General features: G+C 38.7%; 1 protein-coding gene across 11 annotated transcripts in view; it reads left to right on the plus strand.

The window, feature by feature from the left end:
* The first annotated feature begins 2,008 nt into the window (after nucleotides 1–2,008).
* Nucleotides 2,009–17,338, plus strand: part of KCTD20 (potassium channel tetramerization domain containing 20) — a 29,642-nt gene continuing 14,312 nt past the window's right edge. Inside the window, exons 1-4 of one of the 11 annotated variants that reach the window (XM_024766019.1) lie at nucleotides 2,032–2,256; nucleotides 2,356–2,591; nucleotides 14,188–14,333; nucleotides 16,473–16,586. The gene's annotated coding sequence lies outside the window, so the exon portion shown is untranslated. The other 10 variants (XM_024766020.1, XM_024766025.1, XM_024766018.1 and 7 more) reach the window with 10 other exon arrangements.

A 17,338-nucleotide genomic window follows, 5' to 3' on the forward strand; every position in this document is an offset into this window, starting at 1 on the left:
TGGCACAGAAAAAATAAATAAATATTTTTAAAAATAATAATAAAGAAAGGTTTCAGCTCCAGATACATCTGAGAGATTCAGATTTTGGAGATGCATTAAATTAGAAATAAAATGGTAAAAATCAGCATACACCTCTGCTTTCTGTGACTCTACATTTTTCATACTCCATCTGCTTGATGTCTACCCAAAAAAAGTACCAGGACTGATATGCTATTCATTATATGAGATTAGAGACAAGAATAGAACCATTTAGTCTTAACGACTGATTAAAAGACACAGTAGTTAGCCTAATTCTCCAACGTTGGGGTCAGATTTTTATATATTACAAATCTGCAGAGAGAAACTCTTCCAGAAGGGAAGAATTTGTTTCAAGAACTGTCTCGCATGAACATCAGAAAAGTTTTTTCTTCCTTTTGACTCAGAGGATGTAACGTTGTACTTTATAGAAATGGAAATAAAGGCATTAGTTTGAATAATTATATTACTTTGGTTGTAAAGTTTGGATCCTATAACACATTCAAATTGGTTTATATTTAGTTTTACTATTGAACACTGTGACAGAGATGATGCTGTGTTCATCAAATCTTTTTTCTTGTTCATTTTCCCTCAGCACACAGGAATTTATACCTCCTAGCCTTCTTAGAGTCAAGTCAGGTTTGGCCGGGTGACTAGTTCAGGCCAATGAAATGTCAGCAGAAGTGAAAGGTCCACATCCGGAAGAGGCAAAGAAAAGCCCTTGCAGGATTCTCCAGTCTAGCTCTTTTGGCATCCCTGATGTGAAACCTCGTGTTGGGTTGGCAGAGCCAGGAATGGAAGCAGCTGGGAATGCTGTGTCACCACGTGAAGGTGAACTGCCCTGTAGAGTCACCTGACCTATTAGTGACGTACAGGTGACTAGTGCAGCACCTAGCCCATCCTGATTCAAACACAGTACTGGATGTTTTAGTCATTGTAAGTGAAGTGAAAGAATAGAAATGGGGACTGATCCTCTACACCTCTAAGATAAAATTACAATGAACAAATTTATAGCTTCAGTTTTTTAAAGTTGTTGCCCTTAATGAGGCAATTTTACTATACAAGTATCTGGCAACCATTTGCAACCTACTGGAATGAGATATTTTCTTATATTCCTTCCATTTCAAACATAATCATTAGCCCCAAATTAGTTTTTAGACTCTTAAGTAATGAAAAAGAAGTTGACTCAAAATTTAAGAAATCGTGCTATTAACTTAATTGGTTTTCAACAATTTTAAAACAAAATAGTTTGCATAACCAGTATAACTTTTTATTTAACTAGTATAACTTTTAAAAGTACAAAAACCAGTAGAAATCATGACAGAAAGGACTGATGCTATTTCTTTTACGCTTTATAGGTCATGGACTATACATAGATACTGTTTTGAGTGTTGAAATATTTTACTAGTAACACAACCAATTTTCCAATAATTTGCTTCAGGTTGATTAAAAATGTGTAATTCCGCTTTGTTTGCTATACTATGTAGTTTCCTTAAACTCAAGGTTTGAGAAAAACGTGGAGTTTTCCTCCCTCCTCTAAGTCAGAATGCATATCCGGGAGAGGGATTTCCAAGCAAAAGGTGTTTAAGGAACTCCATTATTCTCACTACCTCCTCCCTCCAAACGTATGTAAAGATCCGGGCTCCACAATTTTCTAAAAGCATTGGCTGTCCCGGGGCCGCGCGAGCTTGTTTCACAATTCAGATAACTACTAACTTTTCCGTTTCAGACTTTTAATAATTGAAAGAGGGTATCCACAGCTCAGAAATCGATCTACCGCGGCTGTGCAGCGGTGAGAGCGTCCTGCGTGGGACGCGGGGGCGTGTCGGGAGGAAAAGGGACACCCTGTGGCGCGCTGCCCAGGGGGTTGGCCGGAGCCCGGCCTTCCCGGCGTGCCCCGCGCGCCGAAGGGGGACTCTTAACGTGAAGCGCCGGGTGACTCAGCCGTGTGGCCGCGCGGGCCGGGGCGGGGGCTGGGGGGCGCGGGCCGCTAGCGGCGGGGAGCTTCAGATAAGTGGCGGCACGAGACCATTCGCCTCGAAGACCCGGCGGGCCGAGTGCGGCAGCGGGCCTGGCCCCGGAAGGTGCCTTTGTGTCGTGGTTAGGGGGCCGACTCCTCAGGACGCCGCTCGGGCGGCAGCCCGCCGGGTCGGACCCCCAGTTTGAAAACCCGCGGGGCTACAGTCATCTCGAGGCACAACGTTGGCAAATGGGTTCCAGGCGCCAGTTTCCGTGCTGAGGGTAAAGCTTGGTAATCCGGGGAAGAAGGGGGGTCGCCTTGTGTGGAAATCGTCAACACAGTCGTGGGGACAACTAAAGTATAACTTGACTTTCCTGCAGGCCTTTGGTGTTTTTAATCCCAACAGAAGAGGAATGATGAGAGCCCCGGAGTGTTTATTGATAAAACATTTGCAGACGTGTTCTTTCTGGCAGTTAATTGAATCATTAAAAATTAGGTCGTTGGTCGGACTTCTCGCTCTTTGCACCGCTGCTTCAGTCTTCCTTCTCTGCCACCCACAAATTACTAGCTTTCATCAGTGCCTCTGAGTGTAGAAGAGCTGGGGGAGCCTCAATTGGTAATTTTCTTTTAAATAAAACCTTACTTTTTATAGCGTTCAGTGTTTTCGGGTTTAAAAGCCTAGTTCTGCACTATCAAAAAAAAAAAAAACCTATTTTGGAGTTTGTGATTCTTTCTGAAAATTCCTGGATTGATCCGATTTATTTTTAAAGGAGAAACCAGTGACCAAACTAACAGGATAAACAGACTAAGGAACTGTTTAACCAGTTTATGAAAATGAATTTTCCAGGCCCTTTAATTGTGCCCCTGTTAGCTGTTAAACAACTAGCTGCAGCTGTTACCTGAGAAATTAAGGTTCTTTTTTTAATGGTCCTCCAAACAGTGTTGTAGTTATAGCAGTTGAAATTGAAGAATCCGGTTGAAGAACTCCACCCTTAACTCCTCTTCCCCACCCCCCGACCCAAATTCTGGGACAGTAGTTCTCAAACATAAGTTTGCTCCTTAAAAGTACCAATACCCCTCCCAGAATTTTTTAAAAATAATTTTTAAAATTGTTTATACAATTTTTAAAGGTTACTTTCTATTTACAGTTATTACCAAATATTGGCTCTACTCCCTGTGTTGTACAGTACATCTTTGAGCCTTACACCCAATAGTTTGTACCTCCCACTCCCCCAGCCCTATATTATTCCACCCCCACCTGGTAACCACTTGTTTTTTCTCTGTATCTGTGAGTCTGCTTCTTTATTGTTATATTCATTGGTGTGTTGTATTTTTTTTAGATAACACATGTAAGTGATATCATACAGTATTCATCTTTCTCTGACTTTTCACTTAGCATAATGCCCTCCAGGTCCATCCATGTTGCTGCAAATGGCAAAATTTCATTCTTTTTTTATGATTGAGTAGTAGCCCATTGTGTGTGTGTGTGTGTGTGTGTGTGTGTGTGTGTGTGGGTGTGTGTGTGTGTGTGTGTATCCTACATCTTCTTTATCCGTTCATCTGTTGTTGGACACTTAGGTTGCTTCCATATCTTGGTAATTGTAAATAATGCTGCTGTGAACATTAGGGTACATATATCTTTTCCAATTAGTGATTTTGTTTTTTTCAGATATATAGCCAGTAGTGGAATTGCTGGGTCATATGGTAGTTCTGTTTTAGTTTTTTGAGAAACCTCCATACTGTTTTCCACAGTGGCTACACCAATTTACATTCCCACCAACAGTGTACAAGGGTTCCTTTTTCTCCACATCCTTGCCAACATGTTTTATTTGTGTTCTTTTTGATGATAGCTGTTCTGACAGGTGTGAGGTGATATCTCATGTGGTTTTGATTTGTACCTCTCCCAGAAATTTGATTCTGGAGATCAGTGATGGGTTTCCGAGTCTGCATTTTAAGCAAGCACCCCCTCCCTTGGTCTGTTATTGGTGATCCAGGGACCACACTTTGAGAAACACCAAAATAGGGTTGCCCTGAGAATTTTTAGAACTGCCCAATTTCCTTATCCCTTTATTGATTTACTCTCCCCTGCCCCCTAACCAATCATAAGCCAAGAAGATCTGACTCTTTGGAAGGAAACTTTAGAAAAGATAGTGCTTTCTTGGACTCTGACACCAGGGTAGGAAATACTTTCATACATATTATAATATTGCCTTAGAGATGGTCTGTGCCTGGTAATCTGTCCTTTTACCTTCTGGGAGCTGCTTCCAGTAGCATCAGCTCATAAGTTATGCCATTAGGCCAAATCTTCCCCCCTCCCAACTAATTTAGTCTCCTTCCCCTTAGAACCAGGACAGCCAGTGCCTTGTATTTCCCATTGCCTTGAGCTCTCAGATTTCCTGGTATGTAGCAGTACCAGTAGCATTTATGAGGGCTTTCAGGTCATCTGAACATTAATTCAGTCATCAGATACCCCAGTAATGCCTGTTTTGTGCAAAACACTGTAGTAGGCCATTTTAGCAACAACATTGCAAAGATGTCATAGAGTTGCCTTGCTCCCTTGAGGTAGATATGAGGGCTGGATAACCTCTGCTCCCAAAGCTTTTTGTTTTTTAGTTCTTCTTCAAATAGATGTGTAGGGATGAGATTAGAGTTAGACTGTGTGTTTCTGACTTTTTTTCTGTCTTTGGTTTCTTCTTGGCATCTCATTTTTCTTACTAATCTTTTTCTGTTGATTCACAAAATACCATGTCTTTCCTTCTATAGCCCTGGGCTTTCCGATTATTGTGTCTTACTCTGCCCCTGAATCTGAACATGCCTACTCCTCCTTGGCTAACTGGAGTAAAGTTTAGGGAAATTGTTGGCATACTGAATGATTTCTAGTTGGAAGACCCAGAGTCATGGAAATATGAGGCTTAGAGCTATAAGGGAACCTATTACAAATTTATCTATTGCAATCCTCTTGCCTTTTAAGATGAGGAATCTGAGAGATGAGACGGCAGAGTGAGGACTCCTGGCGCCTAGCCCAGTGTTTTTTCCACTAAATCATCTCAAGAAAAATGCTTCAAAAATGGAAAAGGCGGGCTTCCCTGGTGGCGCAGTGGTTGAGAGTCCGCCGCCGATGCAGGGGACACGGGTTCGTGGCCTGGTCTGGGAAGATCCCACATGCCGCGGAGCGGCTGGGCCCGTGAGCCATGGCCGCTGAGCCTGCATCTGGAGCCTGTGCTCCGCAACGGGAGAGGCCATAACAGTGAGAGGCCTGCGTACCGCAAAAAAAAAAAAAAAAAAAAAGGAAAAGGCTTAGAGAAGTTCAGTTATAAGTAGATAAAGAAAACTGAGAGACTTTCACATGAGTACAGAAGCAGTATTTGGAAAAATGGAGATTGAAGGAGAGTATTTTCTAACCACATAAATCAGGAAGATTGGGAACACTAAAATAAGGAACTCTGAAGCTTGGAATAAGTAGTAATAGAACAAATAAGAGCAAATAGTTATCTTGTAATCCCAAGAAATGTTATGAACTCGGTATTTTTTTTAAAATTTGGTAAAGGTTAAAGTAAGTACATTGGTGAATTTTTATTAAATGTTAGATGTTTGAGCAATGTCCAGAATCTTTTGAAGTTACCGCATAACTGTACTGTTGTCCTTACCCAAGTTATTAGGTATCATCTTTGTGGGAGACAGAATATAAGGCTGATCTAACTGCTAATCTGATTCAATATACTTCTTATGAGAAATGAGATTATTGGAATAGTATATGCATTTCTGGAATCATAGGAAGGAAAGAAGTATGGATGAAAGAAGAGAACCCTTTGCTCTTTTTGCTTAGAGTCCCCAAAGTAGACATTGTTTTTTGTTTCTTTAAATACATTTATTTATTTATTTATTTATGGTGGCATTTGGGTCTTTGTTGTTGCGCCCGGGCTTTCTCTAGTTGCGGCGAGCAGGGGCTACTCTTCGTTGTGGTGCATGGCCTTCTCTTTGTTGTGGAGCACAGGCTCTAGGCGTGTGGGCTTCAGTAGTTGTGGCACGCAGCTCTAGACCGCAACCTCAGTAGTTGTGGCGCATGGGCTTAGTTGCTCCGCAGCATGTGGGATCTTCCCAGACCAGGGCTCGAACCTGTGTCGCCTGCATTGGCAGGTGGATTCTTTTTTTTTTAATTTAAAATTATTATTTTATTTATGTTTTTGGCTGTGTTGGGTCTTTGTTGCTATGCGTGGGCTTTCTCTAGTTGCAGTGAGTGGGGGCTATTCTTTGTTGAGGGGTGCGGGCTTCTCATTGTGGTGGCTTCTCTTGTTGTGGAGCACGGGCTCTAGGCGCGTGGGCTTAGTAGGTGTGGCTATAGGGGGCTCAGTAGTTGTGGCTCATGGGCTCTAGAGCGCAGGCTCAGTAGTTGTGGCGCACAGGCTTAGTTGCTCCATGGCATTGGGATCTTCCAGGGCCAGGGTTCGAACCTGTGTCCCCTGCATTGGCAGGCAGATTCTTAACCACTGCGCCACCAGGGAAGTCCATTCCAAAGTAGACATTGTTGGATTGTTCTTGTATATTCGTGAAAGTAGAATTAGAAATAGTAAGGACTTAGTAATTAGTAGACATTGTTATGTTCCAGACACTGTGCTAAATGTTTTTACATCCATTGCCTCATTTAATTATCTCCATTTTATAGCCAAGGAATCTAAGACACAAAGAGCTTAAGTTTGCCCAAGTCATACACCGTGTAAGTAGCAGAGCCAGCATTCAAATTTAAACTGACTCCAAAGCCATTACAGTTTATGCTCAATAGTGCCCTCATTATACTTCATTGGGCAGTGGTTAAGAATGTGGGCTTTGGAGCCAGTTTTAACTGGGTTTAAGTCTTAGTACCTTCATTTACTAGCTTGGATATTCATCAGTTTCTTTGTCTCCGAAAAAGAGGTTGTAATAGTACCTACCTCAGAGGGTTATTAGGATTGGGTTAATTCATGTAAAATGCTTTGATTTGCACCTGACTATTGTGAGTTCCCAGGAGATGCTGGCTGTTAACTGTTTTTTTTTTAATATTTTAATTTAAGAAGATATTTTCTTTAGATTCAGATTGTCCTTTCCAGCATTGAAATATTAAGGCTTTTATGATAAGTATAGATATAAATTAAACTATCTCTGTTCTTACTATAACATGGAGGCGGGGCTTACTAACATTTTGCAAAGTACTGGGGTGTAGTAGAAAGATCTGTGACATGATTTGGTTAAGAAGATTATTAAAGAAAGCTCACCTTCCTTAGAATAAAACAGCTAATGATCTACACTTCTATATGAAGATCACAGTCCATACCTTAACACCATGTAAGACGCCTTCAGTGTGTTTGCTTACCTAAATCTCTTTTTTTGTGGGAGAGGGTAAAATTTAATTTTTGCAGTTGTATCTGTGTATTAGTTTGCTAGGACTGCCCTAACAAAGTACCACAAACTGTGTGACTTAAACAACAGAAATTTATTTTCCCACAATCCTGGAGGCTGGAAGCCCAAGTTCAAGGTGTTGGCAGGGTTGGTTTCTTCTGAGGCCTCTCTCCTTGGCTTGGAGGTGGCTGCCTTCTCCTCCCTGTGTCTTCACATGGTCAGTCTTCCCTCTGTGCCTGTATGTGTCCTCATCTCCTCTACTTAAAAGGACACCATTTGTATTGGATTAGGGCCCACCCTAATGACTTAATTTAATCTTAATCACCTCTTTAAGGCCCTATTTCCAGTCACATTCTGAGGATTTAGGGTAATGGACTTCAACATATGAATTTTGAGGGAAACACAATTTAATTTAGCTCATAACAATCTGTTTAGGAAATTAAATGTCAGGTAATCTGAATGTTCCATTGCCCTAATTGTTGAGCACCCTCTCACTTGGGATTCCAGCATCATCCTTTATCCTGTGCTACCCACCTGTCCTACCTTCTGCCTGTTCCTTAGAACCATGCTTGCTGTTGAGTACCCTAGGAAGCACACCATGCCTCCACATTAAGCCCTTGTGTTGGATTTAAAGCTACCAAGATTATTCTGTCATCCCATTGAATAATCTGCTTGAGAAACTATTTCATGTTTTTAACCTGAATTCCTAATTTGTCTTATATTCCTAATATTTCTTCTTTAATCTAGATGGAAAAATGTCCAAATCTCTTTAGTAATATATCATTTTCTTCTGAAACTTTAAAAAATTTCTTTTAAACTGTTCTAAGCTTTAAAAATACTCCAAAAAAAAAATACTCCAACATTTTCTTGAAGAGTTCCCTGTTTTTACAGATACATTTTCCTTTCTCATTTTAAAAGTAATAACACATTCATTTTAGAGACTTTGGCATACTCAATAAAACAGTTTTTAAAAAGCACATATGATAAGCCTACAATTAAGGGAGAATAGTTGTTTATATTTTTAATCTTTTTTTCTGTGACTATATTTATTGTGTCAACCTGCCCTTTTTAAGTACTGTTTCATGCTATTTTAGTTATTATTCTAAAACTTTGTTAGCCTTTCAGCATATGAATTATATTGATTTTAGAATGTTAAGTCAACCTTTGCCATATGTATTATCCTTTTTGATGTATCTGGGTTTGATTTTTTAATAATTTGTATAGGATTTTGTGCTTATGAGAAAAAGTCATCTGTAATGCTTTTTGGTAATGTTCTTGTCAGGTTTTGGGTCAGCATTATGCTGGCCTCAGAAAATGAATTGGGATATAGGTTCTCTTTTTCTGTTCTCTGGAAGCATTTGTATAAGATTGATGTAATTTCTTCCTTAAAAGCGTGGAAGAATTTGCTAGTCAGGCCACTTGGTCCTGAAGTTTTCTTTGAAGGACGGTTTTAATTATGGAATATGGTTCTGTGTAGTATTTATATATCATCAAAATAATCTATGTCATCTATCTATTTGTATATAAATATACACACGTATATATTAAGCTGCTTATTGAAGGGAGTTGGTGTATACATTGTGGAGACTGGACTAGGCCATCAGGAACGCAGGCTGGGACTCTTGGGCAGGAGTTGAAGCTGCATTCCAGTCAAATTTCTTCTTCCTCAGAGAAACCTCAGTTCTGCCCTTAAAGCCTTTCCATTGTTGGATCAGGCCCACCCACATTATCTAGGATAATCTTCCTTACTTAAACTAAAATGATTAAAGACTTTAATCACATCTACCAAATACCTTCACAGTAACAGGTAGATTAGTGTTTGATTGAATGACTAGGACTGTAACCTCAAGGGTTGCCGTATAAAACTGACCATCACAGCTTCTCTGCAGTCTTGGCTATCTTACTAGTTGTCTAATGTCTTCAAACAAATGGGTTTTTTTTTGGTTTTTGTTTTCTGTTTTACCCATTCCATTCTGATAATTGCATTATTCCAGGGCATAGGACTTGCCAATGCGTGGACGTCACGGTGGGTGTGGGGAGGAAGGCAGACTTCAACTTGGCACAAGGAAAAAAAAAATGTTTTTCCCTTGAGGATTGCTGGCCACCAATAGGGTGAGCTAAGCAAGAGATTCCTTATTTTGGGATTTTTTAGGTAGGATGGACTGAACTAATAGAAGTGTTTTTGTAGTCCTAGATGGAAGGTGATTTGGGACCCAGATTTTTTTTGAGATTTATGATTGGTAAAATTGTGGGGGGAAATTGGGAGCCCATCATCAGGTTGCCAGCCTTTTAGGACATTAAAAAAAAATCTGACTATCATTTTCTGTCACCATTATGTTGTAAAAGAAAAGACATTAATATCAGAAAAGAAGTAAAGATTTAATTTAGGTACCAAGAAAGCATTACACTAATATATACCATAATTTTCAATTCACATTTTAATATTTTTGAAATCAGGCTGTATCTTAAAATCATGTATGTATTTAATAGTGCTTTCCTGAAACGCTGTTATTATATTGATGTCTTAGGCAATGTCACGTGTCTTAGAACTGGGGTAATTGTGTGTGTGTATGCCCGCCCCCATGTGTTACATCATCTCCACTGTCCTCATTTTTGCTAAGAGTCAGTGAAAACTTTTGATGCTAATTGATACTGGTCCTTGAACCATCTTCTGACACAGTGATTTTGGATTGTCTCCAGAATTTTCAATGTTTGTTCTATTGCTACAGTACTGATCCATGGATCTGTCCCCTAAGACCTTCCGATCTTTTCTTACTGTACAAAAACTTAGCTCTTTCTTATAAAATGGCCTACTGTATTGAGTAATACATTAAAAAATTTTTAATTGCACTCCCTTGTACTGTTTAAAGACATTATTGCTAATAGTATAGCTCTTGGATATTTCCTGGAAGTTTGCCATTAAGTAATCTTTAACAGCTTGTGTATCTTTTCCTATAGAGAGTTTTAGATAATAGCAAGCAGAAGAGTGCCCTGGACATTAGGGACCTCATATGTTGACTGGCTTTTTCTTAGGAGTCATGAGCTTTGCCTGGTCTGTTATGTACCTTGGATTGTTCCTAGCTTAAAGGTGTCATTAGAATGACCATAACTAGTTGAATCCATCAAAAGATAGAAGCACCTGTGTGGAAATTACAGAATTTGATCTACCCTGTTTTTAGGTAACAAAGTTGAAAGTTACAGCAGAATTAGGTAAGGTCTTAATTTGAACTTGGGGAACTCAGATTGTAAAATCAGCCCCTATCTGGAGTTAATTGATTTAGAGGTCATCTCAAAGCAACTATTTAAACAGAAAAGGTGCTAGGTGTGCCTGTTACTGGCACAGAAAGGTCATATGTCCTGGCTCCAGACCTTGGGCTTGAAATCATATCTCCAAACCTGTGAAACTTACGTAGAATTCATGAAGTAAATCAGACCTATAAGGAGAGGTAACACAGCTTAAGGGTAACATGCATTTGACTCCAGAGCCAGAAGCCTGGATTTTGAAGCCTGGCTCTACTATTTATTAGCTATGTGACTGTGGGAACTTAACCTCTTTCTTCCTCAGTTTCCTCATCTGTAAATAGGGGTAATAATAGTACCTACTTCATAAAAGTTTTTTCTTTGAGTATTAAGTTAAATAATATAAAGTACTTAGAATAATATGTAGCACATGATATATGTTAAATCAGTGAAGTTTAAGTCCATCTGGACTTAAGACGGAATGTTTGTGGTGATTCGGCATATTGAAGAATCTCAACTGATTGATTTGGTTCCAGTGTAAAATGTGTTCTTGAGTAACTGGGTTTAGATTTGATTATTAGTTTAAGGATATAAGAAAACTTTGCATTTTGAAAGGGTGTTGCAATATTTAAGAACTTCTTGAGATATACTAGATTCAAAAGTTTACTTTTTTAGTATTTACTAAAGGTTTTTTGAGTACTTAAAGATTTGCTTGGGAGGCAATTAAAGTGCTAAAACAAGAAAAGAACATATTAAGATGATAAGTATAGTTTAAAATGTTTGGCAATATCAAACTTAGGATCGTGGTTTTAGGGGATTAAACTATATTTGTCTTATTTTATCTTTTAAACTGAGTAGTGAGTAAAAATGTTATTGTTATTTAAGTCTTTTTTTAATAGGTAATTTGATAAAGTTGTAAAGGAAACTGTTTAAAGGCCTTTAGGCAGTTATAAATTGAATGTAAGGTCTTAAGTCTTAATTTAAATCCAAGTAACTGTAATATAGTCTCTTCTGGCGCAAGAGCTGTTCTTGGGCTTAAGTTATATTGACAAAAAGGTACTAAGGGCGGTAAGTTAGGGATGTCAAGTAGAGAAGAGGAAAATATATCCAAGCGGTTATAATCTTGTCACTATTGTCCTTGTGCCTTTTTTTTTTTTTTTGCGGTACGAGGGCCTCTCACTGCTGTGGCCTCTCCAGTTGTGGAGCACAGTCCCTGGACGCACAGGCTCAGTGGCCATGGCTCACGGGCCCAGCCGCTCCGCGGCATGTGGGATCTTCCCGGACCGGGGCACGAACCCATGTCCCCTGGATCGGCAGGCGGACTCTCAACCACTGCGCCACCAGGGAAGCCCTGTGCTTGTGCTTTTATCTGCCAGCTTGCTAGCCTGGCCTCAGCAATTCATAGAGGAAAATGAAGGAGAAGGGATGTGGAATCAGAGGCGTTCCTGCCTTTCTGTGGAATTGGAATGCCCTCTTCTCTCCTTTATCTCTTCTCTTGTTACGGCTTTCTTCCAAGGTAGAAATGAGGAAGAGAAATGGTTCTGGCAACAGATATATTCAAATGTTATGCCTTGCCCAACTTGTGTAGTTTTTTTGCCTTAAATTCTATTTCCTAGCCTATTAATGTAGTTTCACCAAGTTCTTGGGTATTTCCCTTTTCTGCCCATCCTTTGCGCATTTTTCTGTTGGGTTAGTTTCATGCATTTTCATAAGCCCTTGAATATTGTGATAATAACTCTTTGTAAAAGTCTGTTGCAAATACAGTTTTTCAAGTATTTTTTTTCCTTTATAGGATTCCTTGCCATACAAAAGTTTAAAAAAATGTTTGTAGTTAGATTTGTCTTTCTCTTCTTTTTTAGCTTTTGGGTGTTTTGCTCTTGATTGAAAAGGCCTCCCTACTCTAAGTTTGTGATCTCCTAGGATGTTCTTTAAAAAGAGTGTTGTCGTGATTCAGTCTCTCATTCGTGATGAACGGGTACACCAGATGAGTTGTTCCCAAACATAGCCAGTCCACAGGATCAGCTGAGGAGTTTGTTAAAAATTCACATTCTTGGGACTTCCCCGGCAGTCCAGTGGTTAAGACTCCGCGCTTCCACTGCAGGGGCACGGGTTCGATCCCTGGTCAGGGAACTAAGATCCCACATGAAAAAAAAAAATTCACATTCTCAGATCCACCCTAGACCTACTAAATCAGAATCTCTGGGGAATAGGGCCACAGAATGTTTTTAACAAGTTCTGCTAGGTGATTCTGATTATCAGCTAGACTTGAGAACCACTGGACAAAATAATCACTAAGGTCTCTTCTGATCCTGAAATATCACTTTTCTGTATTTTGTAACTCTTGTGTTTCACATTCTCAACAATAGGATTGTAAGCTCTTTGAAAGTAGGCAGGACTGTGTCTTAGGTACTACCCTTCTTGCTGTCAACCCACAGAGATCCTTTCATGCCTAGACAATTCCAATAACCTCTTACTCTTCTAGTCCATCTGTGGTTGTATTTATCTTAAAGCAACATGTTGAACGTGACACTTCTCTGTGTAAAAACTTTGGCTACAAGACAAAGTCCTAACTCTATTTTACTTTATAACTCAAGGCCTCCGTAAGCTAGCTCCAGCTTGGTTTTCAACCTTATCTTATAGGGCTGTTGTATACAGCCATCTAAGTTGTGCGTTGTACAGCTCCTTAAATGATGGTGTGTATGGGGTTCCCTGAAGTCGTATGGTATGGTGATTCTGATTTCTCCCACCCTTCACTCTAAGCTGGTTGCTCTCCCCACAGCCTGCACTCCTTCATATAGTATAAAGCCTGTTCACGCTTACTCTCCTGCTTATTATATACCATTCACCCTGTCTAAAATGCTCTTTCCTTTTTTCTCTATCAAAGTTCTACCTATTAACATCTAAGAATGGAGTATTAAACAGCCATTAAAAAGAATGAGGAAGACTTCTAATCACTCCTATGGAGTGAATTTGAGATATATTGTTAAGTACAAATAGCAAAGTACAGAACTGGATATGGTATTCCATCTTCTGTATAAGAAAAAGAAGAATTAAGAATTCATATGTGTATACACACATTATGCTTATTTCTATAAATAGAAACATGAAAGATAAACAAATAAAACTAGTTATCTGTAGGGAATAGATAGGAAAATATTGGAGGGAAAGGGGAAGGGAGGGACACTTTTCTGAGCGTTCCTTTTTTGTAACACTTTAACTTTTGAAGAATGTAAATGTTTTACATATTCAAAAATTAAATTTAAAAATAATGAAAAATAAGCTATAATTGTTAAAAAATGAACCTAAATTACAGGACATACAGAGAAAAAATAAAAATAAAATAACTTGAACTGACTGTAGATCGCTAGTGGGGTATACTTTAAGGACAAAAAGAATTGACCCCCAAAAGACTTAAACTCAGTAGGTTTATTGTTAGTAATATTAATGTTATAATTTAAAAACTAGTTTATTAACCAAGATTTTCATTGTGAGAGAAAAGATATAGTACTAATATAAAGTAAGTAAAAAATGTTGAATTTGAGTTGAAAATATCAATATAAACTTTTTTTTTTTTTTTTAATCCCCAACTTTGCTTCTAGACCATTTCAGGAGACGATGACATCTCAATAGCTATGAAGACACCTAGTGCTCAGATCCTGATTTATAAATTCTTTTGTCCACTAAAAGGAACAAAGGCTCCAGGGAGGAATAGCTGATTCTAGGTCTGGGTCAGAGATGGTAAAAGGTGAGCTTAGACAAATCTTGTACAAAATAAAATAGAATAGAATAAAATAAAATGAAATTCCTCTCACGCAAATAAATAAAGCTGCTATGAACTTTCATTAAAAAAAGAAAAATCTTGTACAGGAAGTAGCCTCATCAGCCAGTAGAATTGGGGTTAAATGACACAGATGAAGTCTTGAAGGGAACCATATTAGCCATAACTGGGTCTATTTATTTATTTATTTTATTTGGTTGTGCTGGGTCTATTTGGTTGTGGCAGGCGGGCTCCTTAGTTGTGGCATGTGGGCTCCTTAGTTTTGGCTCACAGGCTCCTTAGTTGTGTCATGTGAGTTAGTTGCGGCATGCATGTGGGATCTAGTTCTCTGACCAGGGATCGAACCCAGGCCCCCTGCATTGGGAGCAAAGAGTATTAACCACTGTGCCACCAGGGAAGTCCCACCTGGGACAATTTGAACCAAAAATTGGACAATTTGAAAAAAAATGATGGTAATGGATTGTTATAATACATTAGATTAAAACAGATCTTTGAGTTCATAATAATACTTAAAAGGAAGATAAAGGGAGAGTGAAGAAGTAGTTCTACTTAACAGAAGAATGCTAGACAATAAATGTAGGAGGAATGATAAAATTAGAAAGTCATCATTTTGTAGTCCCAAATGTAATAATTGATTCAGGCAAGAATCATCAATAGATGCTAAAACCACTGGGTGAAAAGTTATTGGGAGATAGGGTATTAGATCTCTCTTTACAATGGATAGACATATAGTCACCACTTTAACCACATGATCAAACTTATCCCCTGTAGTGGGATAGCCTGGCATTATGTGCCTCTGATGTGATGGCATTTGGAAGGACTCACCTGTCACCTATACATGTACATATTCTTGTTTAAGAAAATTAAATTTGTATCTAATCACGTGGAAACAATCAGATGGATGTTAGAACTGACCTAGACTTTAAATTTTAAAAATATTTTATTTTTATTTTTTTTTTATTGAAATATAGTCTGTTTACAATATTGTGTTAGTTTCAGGTGTACAGCAAAGTGATTCAATTATGTTTTTTCAGATTATTTTCCATTACAGTTATTATAAGATACTGAATATAGTTGTGTGTTATATAGTGAATCCTTGTTGCTTATCTATTTTATGTATAGTAGTTTGTATCTGTTAATCCCATACTCCTAATTTATCCTCCCCCCCTTTCCCCTTTGATAGCCTTAAGTTTGTTTTCCATGTCTGTGAGTCTGTCTCTGTTTTGTATATAGGTTCATTTGTATTATTTTTCAAATTCCACATATAAGTGGTATTATAATATTTGTCTTTGGCTTACTTAGTATGATATTCTCTAGGTCTAACCATGTTGCTGCAAATGGCAATATTTCATTCTTTTTTATGGCTGAATAATATTCCATTGTGTGTGTGTAGATATCTACCAGTCATCTGTTGATGGGCCCTTGGGTAGTTTCCATGTCTTGGCTATTGTAAATAGTGCTGCTATAAACATTTGGGTGCATGTATCTTTTTGAATTAGAGTTTTTGTCTTTTCTGAATATATGCCCAGGAGAGGATCATATGGTAGCTCTATTTTTAGCATGGAACCTCCATACTGCTTTCCATAGTAGCTGCACTAATTTACATCCCTACCAACAGTGTAGGAGGGTTCCCTTTTCGGACCTAGGCTTTTTTAAAAAGTCAATTTCATGTAAAACAAAACAATCCCCCCCCAAATTGCGGGGGGTGGTGGTGGTATGGAATATGCAAGATTAAAAGACTCAGAAAAACCAAATGTAAGGAATGAGCCTTGATTGAATTATGGATCCAAAAAAAAAGGTTCTGAAAGAAAATATGAGGCCAGTTGTGTAAATTTGATTATGGGTTATATATTAGTATTATGGAATTGTTCATTTTCTTAAATGTGAAAACAGTACTGTTGTGTTTTTTAAGAGAATGTTCTCAGAATATGCTTGCTAAAGTAACTGGGTGAAGTGTTGTGATGTCTGTAACTTTAAAGTGATTCAGAAAAACGTGTGTGGTGGGAGAGCACAGGCTCACACACAAATGAGGCAGATAATCATTGGTAAGTCTGGCGGATATATAAGATTTTACTGATTGTAATGATTTTTTCCATTTTCCTGTAGATTTGAAAAGTTTCAAAATAAAAAGTTGAGGAGAAAATCTTATCTTTACTTCAGAGCCCAGCTCAGATTTTGTCTCATATGAAGACTTCCTTTTCCCAACCATACAATCTAGAGGTGATTTTCTCTAACTTTTATGTTTATCTTAAAACCTGAATGCCACATGAGAGCTACCTGAGAAGTTGACTTTTTTAAAAATTATAAATTCCCAGACCCCACTGTAAAGATAGGCCCGAGAATCTGGAACCACTGGTTTGAATCACTTATTCTGTATTTATTACATAAATTTGCTTATCTTTTTCATATATCCCCACCTAACCAGTCGGAGCTTAGGGCTAACCCTTGAAAATGTTGCTCAATCCTTTGTGTCCCCCAGTGCTGGCACAAAGTGCCATGTGCCTTCCACGCAGTAGGTGTTTGGAAAATATATGCTGACTGTATATGTTGACTAATTTGTTGATAATCTGAAGAGACTACCAGAAACTTCTCTATAATTTTGAGAGATTTTAAAAAAAGAAACCTAGCTGATAAAAGTGCTTTTAGTCAGTACAAAAGGTCCATTAGAAAACTGTACAGTTTTTAGTTCTAAAACTACAGGTTTGGTTTACAGAAATAACATGTTTGTTATCAGCAGATGTTTGGAATTAAGAGTTAACAGTGGTGGGCTTCCCTGGTGGCGCAGTGGTTGAGAGTCCGCCTGCCGATGCAGGGGACACGGGTTCGTGCCCCGGTCTGGGAAGATCCCACATGCCGCGGAGCAGCTGGGCCTGTGAGTCATGGCCACTGAGGCTGTGCGTCCGGAGCCTGTGCTCCACAATGGGAGAGCCCACAACAGTGAGGGGCCCGCGTACTGCAAAAAAAAAAAAAAA

The sequence above is a fragment of the Neophocaena asiaeorientalis genome, unplaced genomic scaffold (genome assembly GCF_003031525.2).
Source record: "Neophocaena asiaeorientalis asiaeorientalis breed wild unplaced genomic scaffold, Neophocaena_asiaeorientalis_V1.1 scaffold46, whole genome shotgun sequence".
Lineage (NCBI taxonomy): Eukaryota > Metazoa > Chordata > Mammalia > Artiodactyla > Phocoenidae > Neophocaena > Neophocaena asiaeorientalis.